We start from the raw sequence: 9,614 nt of genomic DNA on the forward strand, positions 1-9,614 counted from the left end.
CTGAGATGAAATGGCTGCTGGGTGTGGGAGTGGTGGGGTCATGTAGAATGTTTATCTCAGCGGCTTATTATGGTCGGCTGCGGCCGTACATGCTCTTTCTGCAGGTAGGCCGCTTCCCGTGAACGTCAATTCACCAAAATGTCTGGAGTAGCGGAAGTGACATCACGTCTTTCGCCCCCCCCCTTCAATGAAATCACTGGCATCACAGGAAGTGATGTCATATGACCTTTGCCCTGCTGCCATCTCCCTTCAACTATCATTTCTCAAATGTTTGTCTTTTTATTACCTCTCATTCACATATCTCTCTCACGTACTGCGGACTCTTTCTCAACTCTCCTGTCTCCTCCTCTATGTCAGCTGTCTCCTCCTCACCTTCTCTTCTCACTCCACCTTTCCCTCTGCTGTTTTTCCTAACCTGCCTCTGTGTCGTTCTCTAAACTGTATAACCAATCCGTCTCCCATTAAACTCTGTCACTTTAGCAGCACTCCTTCAACTTTCTCCCTTCTTTCATCCGTCACCTGATCTCCTCTCTGTTTCTCTTCATTGTCACTCTAAAGTCCCTCTTTATCACGCGCCTCTCTAACACCCGCCTTCCCTTCTCTTTGAGCTGGCTCTCTTATAAGTGTCTCTATAACTCTCTCAACTGTCCTTCCACCCTCTGCCTTTCCTTCTCTCTGAACAGTCTTTCTCAGTAGTCTCACACTTGTCAGCTGCCTCTTTTTACTTGTTTTACTGGCCCATCCCTCAATTGTGACTTTCTTATCAGTCTCACCTTCCTTCCTCTAGCTCCCAGTAGTTTATCATCAGCTGTCCCTTTATTACTTTTCTTGCACCCGTCTCTCCTGCTGGCGCTGCCTCCCTTAGTTATCTCTTTCTCGTCTGTATCTACATCACACTTGTAATACTGTCAGCCAGTCGCGGCTGGTGACATTTGAAATAGGCGGGGCGTAATTCCTGATCTCAGCACACCTTACTGCACCAGCGTGAAGGAGGCCCTCTGGAGCCGCGTTACACCAAACAGCGATAATCCCTTGCCTCATAATAATAAAAATAAAAGTAAAAAAACTTACCTTGGCTTGGCTTCCCGCTCTGGCTCGAGTCCTGTCCCGAGGGCCGAGACTGCAGACTCCCGCGCGCCATCCTGGATTTTTTTGAAATGCCTCGTCACCAGAGTCGTCAGACTCGTCACTGAAGGCTGCAGGCAGCCTCCCTCCCCTCCATGGCAGCCGGCGCTGATTGGTTCGGCCGGCTGCCCTAAATACGTCATTCCTGTTGGTCTGCATGCTGCAGAACGGAGAGTGGGAGGAGGCTTGGCGGAGCGGCTTGCCCACGGTTGCTAATACTGTCTGTTTGGACAGCCTCTCAGGCTGTCCAAACAGTCCGTATTCACAACAGTGGCAAGCCACTCCCCCAAGCCACTCCCCCCTGCCCTGAGGCTCGAGTGAACAGGAAGTTTGTTGCTGACTATTTTCTCGCCGTGCGAGAAGGGCAGGCAGAAACAAATGGTAGTTATAAATAAATAACTACCATTTGTTTCTGCCTTCTTCTCGCACGGCGAGAAAACAGGGGAGGCGGCGCCCAAACGCCCCCATGGTAAAACCGCCACTGCTGTCAGCCTCTCTCACAAGTCTGCCCCTCTCTGACTCTTAGCTGTCTCTTTATCCCCTATGTGTCTAACACCTATTGTGTTCACCTGTCTCTCTCACCTGCCACCTATCTGATGTCTTTTTAAAAGGATGTATGACGATGCAATGCAAACTAAAACAACGCATACCTTCACATCACATTTTTTACATTGCATGCATCGTTACATCGCATGCATTTACCACACAAACCATTACATCGCATTCCCCCTTCACTTGCATGCAAAAAGATCTTCACAACGCACACAAATACCGCGCATTCTATTACACCGCAAAATTCTCCTTAACGGCCCCCCAAAACACACTACAACTCCCTGACACAAAACAGTAAAGTGTACAAAACACTCCAACACAACGACCTAATAATGCAACGTACCAAAAACAGTACGACCCACCTGACACTACCCTCAACCCTAAGGCGTAAAAAGTAAAGCCAAAAATAGTACCATACACTACTATTAACCCTAAGACCTAACCCTTGAGGTTCTGTAATTTTCAAGACTGACTCCATTTCATATTGTGCCACCATTTTGTGTTGCCCTCACGTAGGCCTGTGAAGGAAGCCTGGCGAACAAAGTGGCCTGGCCTTCTTAGTCCATGTATACATTAACCAGGTATCTTTCCGACTCTGGAATGAACTGTTAGAAACTGACCTCTTCACCTGAAACTGACCTCGCAAAGCCAATTTCCCTGATCGATCTTTTGTCTGAGATTGCCAATCAATGTTCAGGACATCGTTAACTTTTAGTTTCCTTGCACAAGCCTTATCTTGTTCATCATCTGTTACTGTTTCTTTTTATGATTCTTCATTACATGGGTTATGCTTTCAAATATAGGTTTGTCCGGCTTTTGGAGGTTGAATTTGGGACATTCTTAATGATTGACTTTTGGGTTGGGATACTGTACATGTAATCATGCCACGCCCTGCAGTGCCATCTAAATCAGATTAACCTTTGTGAACTATGTAATTATAATGTTTTGCCATATCCTGCTAAAACCCCAAAGGCTTCTCAACTGCTGACCCTCCAGATTTTCCATTTGTTTAGGAATGTAATTGGTACAACTCCCTTACATGCCTGGGGCAGGATAAAGGGTATATAGGACGTGAAGTAAGACCATTCTAGCAGACTGCCTCATTCAGTTGCTAAGGCTTCTGTGTGACGTAGTCTCACTCATTTGAGGTTAATAAAAATTTACTTTTATATTCCAGCTTCTGTGCCAAATTCTTTATTATTGGTTTGAATGGACTAAGTATCAGTGGAACCCCTGAGAAGTGGATTTTTGATTTCTACACCCTAAAGCCTAAAACACTACCATATACGACTCTTAACCCTAAGCCCTAAACCCTAAAGCCTAACACACTACCACATACGACTCTTAACCCTAAGCCCTAACCCTAAAGCCTAAAACACTACCATATACAACCCTTAACCCTAAGCCCTAAACCCTAAAACACTACCATTTACTACTATTAACCCTAAGCCCTAAAGCCTAAAACAGTCCCCTCCACTACACTCCCCATCAACTACCCTAAAAACGAAAACACTACGAGTACAGCGTCGTCCTTACCTGTCTCTCGTCGTGGTTCCAGCGTTGTCTTCCTGCCGTCTGTGTCCCAGCGCCCGTGTTGTAAAAGCGCCCGCAATGTAATGGCGAATGCGATGTAATGGCGTGCATAATGAACGCACGCATCGTAACGTCGCATGCATTGTGACGGCATGCAACGTAAACGCATGCGATTTAACGCATGCGTTGCGATGGTCGTTCGCCCTTTAAAACCTCTATGTCTTGCTCGCTCTCACACACACCTGCTTTTGCCTCTCAATCTCTCATGTCACCCCCAACTTGTCCTGACCGTTTTACTCCCTTCAGCTCGAGACAGCAGGAGACACACAGGATGTGGTGAAACGGCCAGCACTGCGAACTTTGGAGCATGGGATCTAGGTTCGAGTCTCACCGTCGGCTCAGCAGCCTGTGATTCTGGGCAAATCACCTCAGGGCCAGTTCTAGCGCGGTGCGACCTGTGCCACGGCACCGGGAGCTGACTTCTGTGCTTTCAAGTACATTATGATTTTAAAAGCACCTTCTGCCATGTTTCTGGCCTCCAGCAATTTCCAGGCAGCAATACAAATGGCAAGATAACTTTTGGGATTGACAGGTCTGCTGGAAAGAGATCAGAGTTTTGTCTAGTGACGGTTCTGACTTATCTAAAGTAGCACAGATAGGGTTAATATATGGCTGCTGTAAAGAACACGTACCCTGTAAATCACAAAGTGCATATAATGTAGCTAGTTCAGTGGGTTAGTGCTTTGTCAGAGAGATCCTTTTGTTACTTGCAGTTTATATATTAAAATCCTTGTATAACAATGAACTGTCATTAAGGAGCTGCAGCCACTGTGTTACGTTTTAAATTCTACGTTTATGCTTCTCCAGACCAAGCACTCTTACAATATACTGTCTACCAGCATGGGTGACATGTCACTCCTGCATCTTGTCGTCCTCTGTCTTATGTAACATTTCCAATAGACTGATGTACACATGTATGAATCACAGGAGCGGCCTCTGCAGGTAAGAGTGGTGAGGCTGGGTTGGGGGGTGGGATTCGACAGACGACCACAAGTGAAAATTAAATAAAGAATTAATTTTCCCTCGTCGCCCTCTGTCGAAATCCCCCCCACCCCGGGAGAAATATTTCATTGGGGGGCGCCAACAAACATTGTCTCGTGGGGCACCACCAGCTCTAAAGTCAGCCCTGCACCCAATCTCCCGTGCCTACGGTCAGCGCCTCTGAAAATCCCAGGATTTATTCATGCCGCTTCAGAGAGCTAGTTGGGGAAGGAGATGGGGAGTGAGGTATACCGAAAGTAGCATGGAGGGGAAAGAGGGTGCAAAAATGACAATAGCCCACAGTGAACAGGCTCTCTGTGGTACTTCCTAAAGTCTTCTGCCACGCGGAGGGGAAAAGGCAAGCTCTAGAGGAAAAGGCCTCTGGGTCCCTTATAGTTCACAGGGAGAAAAGAGTTCGTTCTGGGAGCCTGATATTTGGAATCGGGTCAGCTGGTCTGATGAGTGTCTGATTGGTGCATGCCCAAACTTGGGAATGGTCTGATGGGTTGGAAAAGTCCAGGAAAAACAGAACTTTGCCTCCTTAAGCTCTGCTCATCCATTTAAAAACACAATTGGACAGAACCTATGCAGTAATTTGGCATCACACTTTGATGGCAGCTTAGGATGCTACCTTGTGGATATAGTTTTATGTAACCCCGCCCCCCGATCTTCGATTTGTATGCAAACAGCATTATTAAATTATTTGTCTGCCATACTTTATAGTGCAGGGTGAAATTTCAATTGTAACACTGTAATTTGAATAATTTCAGTAATGTTGTGTTACGCTTGTTACATGATATCCAGTGCTTAATTTGTAATGAAGTAAGTGCTAGGACCCTCATCAGGAGGCCACTGCAGCTTGGACCACCCGTTGCCCCTACTAACGTTGCCAGTGTCAATACCAACACAACTACTAACCATCATCCACATTCAAGTGTGACATTTAGACTATTCCAGGCCCCCAAAGCTAGAAGAATGGCTTGGGCAGGAGGTATTTGTCATTTTTAATATAAATTGAATTAATAAACTGCTGTGGTTGTGCTGATCTCTAAATTAGACAAACAGCACCACCATGTGGGAGACTGTTTTAAATGGCAGTGTTGACAAGTAAGTACTGGTGCCGAGCACCGGTAAACCACTGGCTCAAATTAAGCACTGAATATTTCTGAACTGATTAACGTACACTCACACTTGGAAGCCTGATTGCTTTTAAGTCCTTGGTTAGCCTTGTACAGCACCCATCCGAGAACGTGAACAGTGGAGGACAAGCAAATGTGCTCATCTATATGAGCCAAAGCTTCATTAGGTAATCATGTTCCTATTTTAAAACTGTCTATACTATACTGTAGGACTATACTAGGAAATATAAATCACAGCATGTGGAGTACCTCAAAAGACGACCTAATTTACATTTTTCCCCATTTAAAAATTAATACTGATGGAAAACTAGGTCTGTTATTTTTTCACAAGTTTATGTGAAACGCAGTCTAGGTAGAGAATTATGTTTTCAGTGGTCTGTGCTTTTATGATTGTAATGTTAACAATCGAATAAAGTCATTTGAACAGTGGTCTCCTCCACACACATTTTGGCTTTCAAGTGATACAAAGCAAAATGTGATCAGTAATGGGAGAGGAGGCTGTGAGTATAGACTCACAGTTTGTTGTAAACTCTGTTGCATATTGGTTGTATCTCCTGTTCAGACTCAGGTATACACTCAACATCTCGACTCAGACACATGTACACTGTCAGAATTACAGACACACACATTAAAATCATTTTGCTCAATTTCTCCCCTACACTCTTGCCTCAGTGGCATAATCAGCTTTTGTTCCATTGCTCTGATAAACAAATCTTATTGGGTTGGGTGCAAAGGCACATGGCCCATGTCAAAGATTCAGGGTCGGCACAGAAGACAAAGATGCACCGAGATTGTCAATAAGGTACTAAAAGACAACGTACAGCAACGTGGACAGACATCAGCTTACCTTCTCGTCCACAAAGGACCCTGCATGCTCCCCTCTGTAACTATGTGTGGGATGCTGGCAGACTCACTCAATGAGGGGCAGCCAGACTCCGCCGATGAGGGGCGGGGAGCAGGGGCGGCTCTAGGCTCATGGTGGCCCTGGGCAGGGAGCGTAGGTAGGGGGCCCCGGAAGAGGGGGTCCGGGCGGGGCAGAGGGCGGAGGCCAGTGAAGAGGGGGGGTCAGGGTGTTTGGAAGTGGAACAGAGCCGAAGGCCGCCAAATCCTTGCCAGGGGCCGCCACGCAAATATGTATCTATCCTCAGAAGATTATTATATTAAGGATATATATTGGCGTGGTGGCCCCTGGGGTTTGGTGGCCCTGTGCAGGTGCACAGCTTGCACATGCCTAAGGCCGCCCCTGCGGGGAGGGGTCAGGCAGGCTCAGCCAATGAGTGGCGGGGGAGGGGTCAGACAGCACTTTTGGCAATGTAATGTTGTTATCTGCTATTTGTATACCATAAAACTGCCATTGGTGGGGCATTGTGGCTCTGTAACTGTCAGAGCAACTATAATCAGACACCTATGTTTGGTTGCAGAAGTGAGTAGATATAGAATTACCTATGTGGGAAGCGTTGTTTGAATGTGTGAAGTCCTGACGCTGGGCCTGCTCATGTTGCTGCGAAGATGGCAATGCTCAGCGGAATGTGTGAGAGATAGATTGCGTTTCATGCAGCTTTATTTCACTGGACAACATTGTAGAGTTCTTTTCCAGAAGATGTACTACCCTATTTTACTCTGTGGTACTTTCCAATTTGTGATCGATTAAAGTAACTTCACACCAGTCAGGTCAGATGGTGGTAAAATCCAATAAGAAATGTAATTTCATATTTTAGTATTTCATAAGGAAATGGTTTACTATATTTATGAAAGCTCTGAAGTTTCCTAGTCTCAGGGCACCCTATAAAAGTTTGAACCAACCAAAGATACCATTTAATCCATTGTTCGCCATCTTTGCTCCTTACAAATCTGAAAATGAGGCAAACAGAATTTACTCCAAACTAATGTCATGCACCAAGGGCAAAACACTAAATTTCTACTGTGCTCGTATGATAAGAAAAGGAGCACATTATTTTATTTTTCCTAACGTTTTTAATGAGAAAAATGGGGCAAGGTTTGATCAATTGTGCAAGAACGAAATAGTCCTGGTTTCTCTGTAGCCAATATACTTCACAATAATTTTGACAGTCTGTATTGCGTTTTTTTGTGTGTTTATTTTTGCAGAGTTTTATATAGCACGAACTTGACCCGAATCGGGTATCAGAGCGCTTTACATAGCACCAGTTACGTTACATGAGGTTATATGTAGTTGGAATTTTGAAGCTTCCGGGAGTTAGGAAGTGGATTTATGTGACAAGAAGAAGTCACAGGGAATTGTGCATTGTCTGATATTGTAAAGCGCTCTGATATACTTCGGGATCAAGTTCGCGCTATATAAAACTTTATAAATAAAAAAAATAAAAAATAAAGACGCAAAACCTGCGCCACGGTTCTGTAATGATTTCGAGTATCACAACATGCAATATAGCTTTTATATAGTGTGACTTTTCCCAAAAATGTATTATAAATTATTCAGGAAATCTATAACATACCCAGTACCACGTAAACAACCTTCTTGTATCATCTGGCTGTCCACCAAGCTGTGGCCATTCTAAGGAACACATATATACCCTAACGTTTGATACAGGACATCAATCTCAGGTGGAGGCAGCCATATTGCAATTTTTGCATCTTAAATTCAAGCGGTCATTCCACTTTACAATTTTAAAGATATCTTTGACTGAGGTTTACCACATGCACTCCTCTACCAATTTTGCATGACTGCAGTTGTAGTTATAGTTAGGTCAGCCTTTTCGTAAAAAGAGTATGTTTTTGTTTCGGAGTGCCGTTTCACAAATCTGTACAAATGCTACTACATGGGAGGTTTTGCGCTGATCCGGCAAGCGAGGGCCAAGAAACAAAGGAGTTCCCAAAACAATGATTTACCATGTTAATTCCCATAGGAAACTTTGCTATCCAAAACCGAAAAAAACAGCTAAACAGAACTACACCAAACTTGGCAGAAAGTTAGAAACGTATTCAGGAAAAGTGCTCTTTGTGACTTGGTGTAAATCCACTCAGCCGTTTTTGAGAAATTGGCATTTAAATAGGTGTTTGTTTGGACTTCAAAGAGTTAAAAAGTCAAATATATCTGGACAATTGGTCACACAGGAGATCCCCAGTGACAAAAATTTTAAATAAAAGGGCTGTATGTTTGGCAGACGTTTTTTATCCCATTTGGAGATCTGATTGGCTGGCCTAAACTCATAACAATTTGTTCCCTGGGTCCTATAGGAATCTGTCACAATGACTGGATGCTGTCATCAATAATGTCGCAAAAAACACAGTTGATGGACCCCAGTACAAAGATCTGGGCCTAAATCCATCGTTTTTTTTGCACTCCACACCATCCTAGGTCAGACAATGGCTATATGCAAATCAGCCTTGACCCTGTGCCTCATGGGAACAGTCCAGCCCGAACTACCAAGCCATGTCTTTCCTAGACCGGAATCAAGCATCCAAGGACCGGTTTCTGGCTACCAGCCTTCTTCAGCCTGGATAGCTTGACTCCAGTGATGTGGAGAGCCTAGGACTCACGTCTGAGCATACCCAGCCCACTCGGGGTGAAAATTGCAAAAAACACAGTTGATGGACAGAGTGCAGAACAATGTCTTACATTCACCCCAGTACAAAGATCTGGGCCTAAATCCATCGTTTGTTTGCACTCCACACCACCCTAGGTCAGACAATGGCTATATGCAAATCACTGATGATTGCTCACTCACGGTTACAGTCCGGACTGACGATTGCCAGAGGCGTAGGTTCCAGGCGGGGAGTCGCGTTTGTCTGAATATTGACACCGCGTGAAGGTGTTCCCACAACGTGAGATTCAAAGGAGATTTTCTCTCCCTTTACGAATGTTTCGCTACTCCTGTGAATCTCAGTGAGTGATCACGGACAGTAAACGTGAGTTGAACACATTTTTCACATTTAGTGCCCCACGGGAGGGTGCGCCTTAGAGCGCGCACACCACCGGAGGCCTGCCTTTCTATATCTTGGTCCTGACGAATGCTGAGCGTAATAGCACATAATAACAGCAGAAACATGTTGACCGTCTATCTTCTTTAAAGGACACAGGTTTCCTAACTTAGAACCTAGCTGGTCCATATACACTGTTTTTACTTAACACAAGTTGACCCTAATTAAATATTTTTTGGGTACCAACTTTGTGTTTTTTAACCAGCACTCACATATCAATACACTTTTTTGTTTGAGCACTGTTGCACTCAACACCAACCCACT

This window comes from Lissotriton vulgaris, chromosome 1_1, assembly GCF_964263255.1.
Source record: "Lissotriton vulgaris chromosome 1_1, aLisVul1.2, whole genome shotgun sequence".
Taxonomy (NCBI): Eukaryota; Metazoa; Chordata; class Amphibia; order Caudata; family Salamandridae; genus Lissotriton; species Lissotriton vulgaris.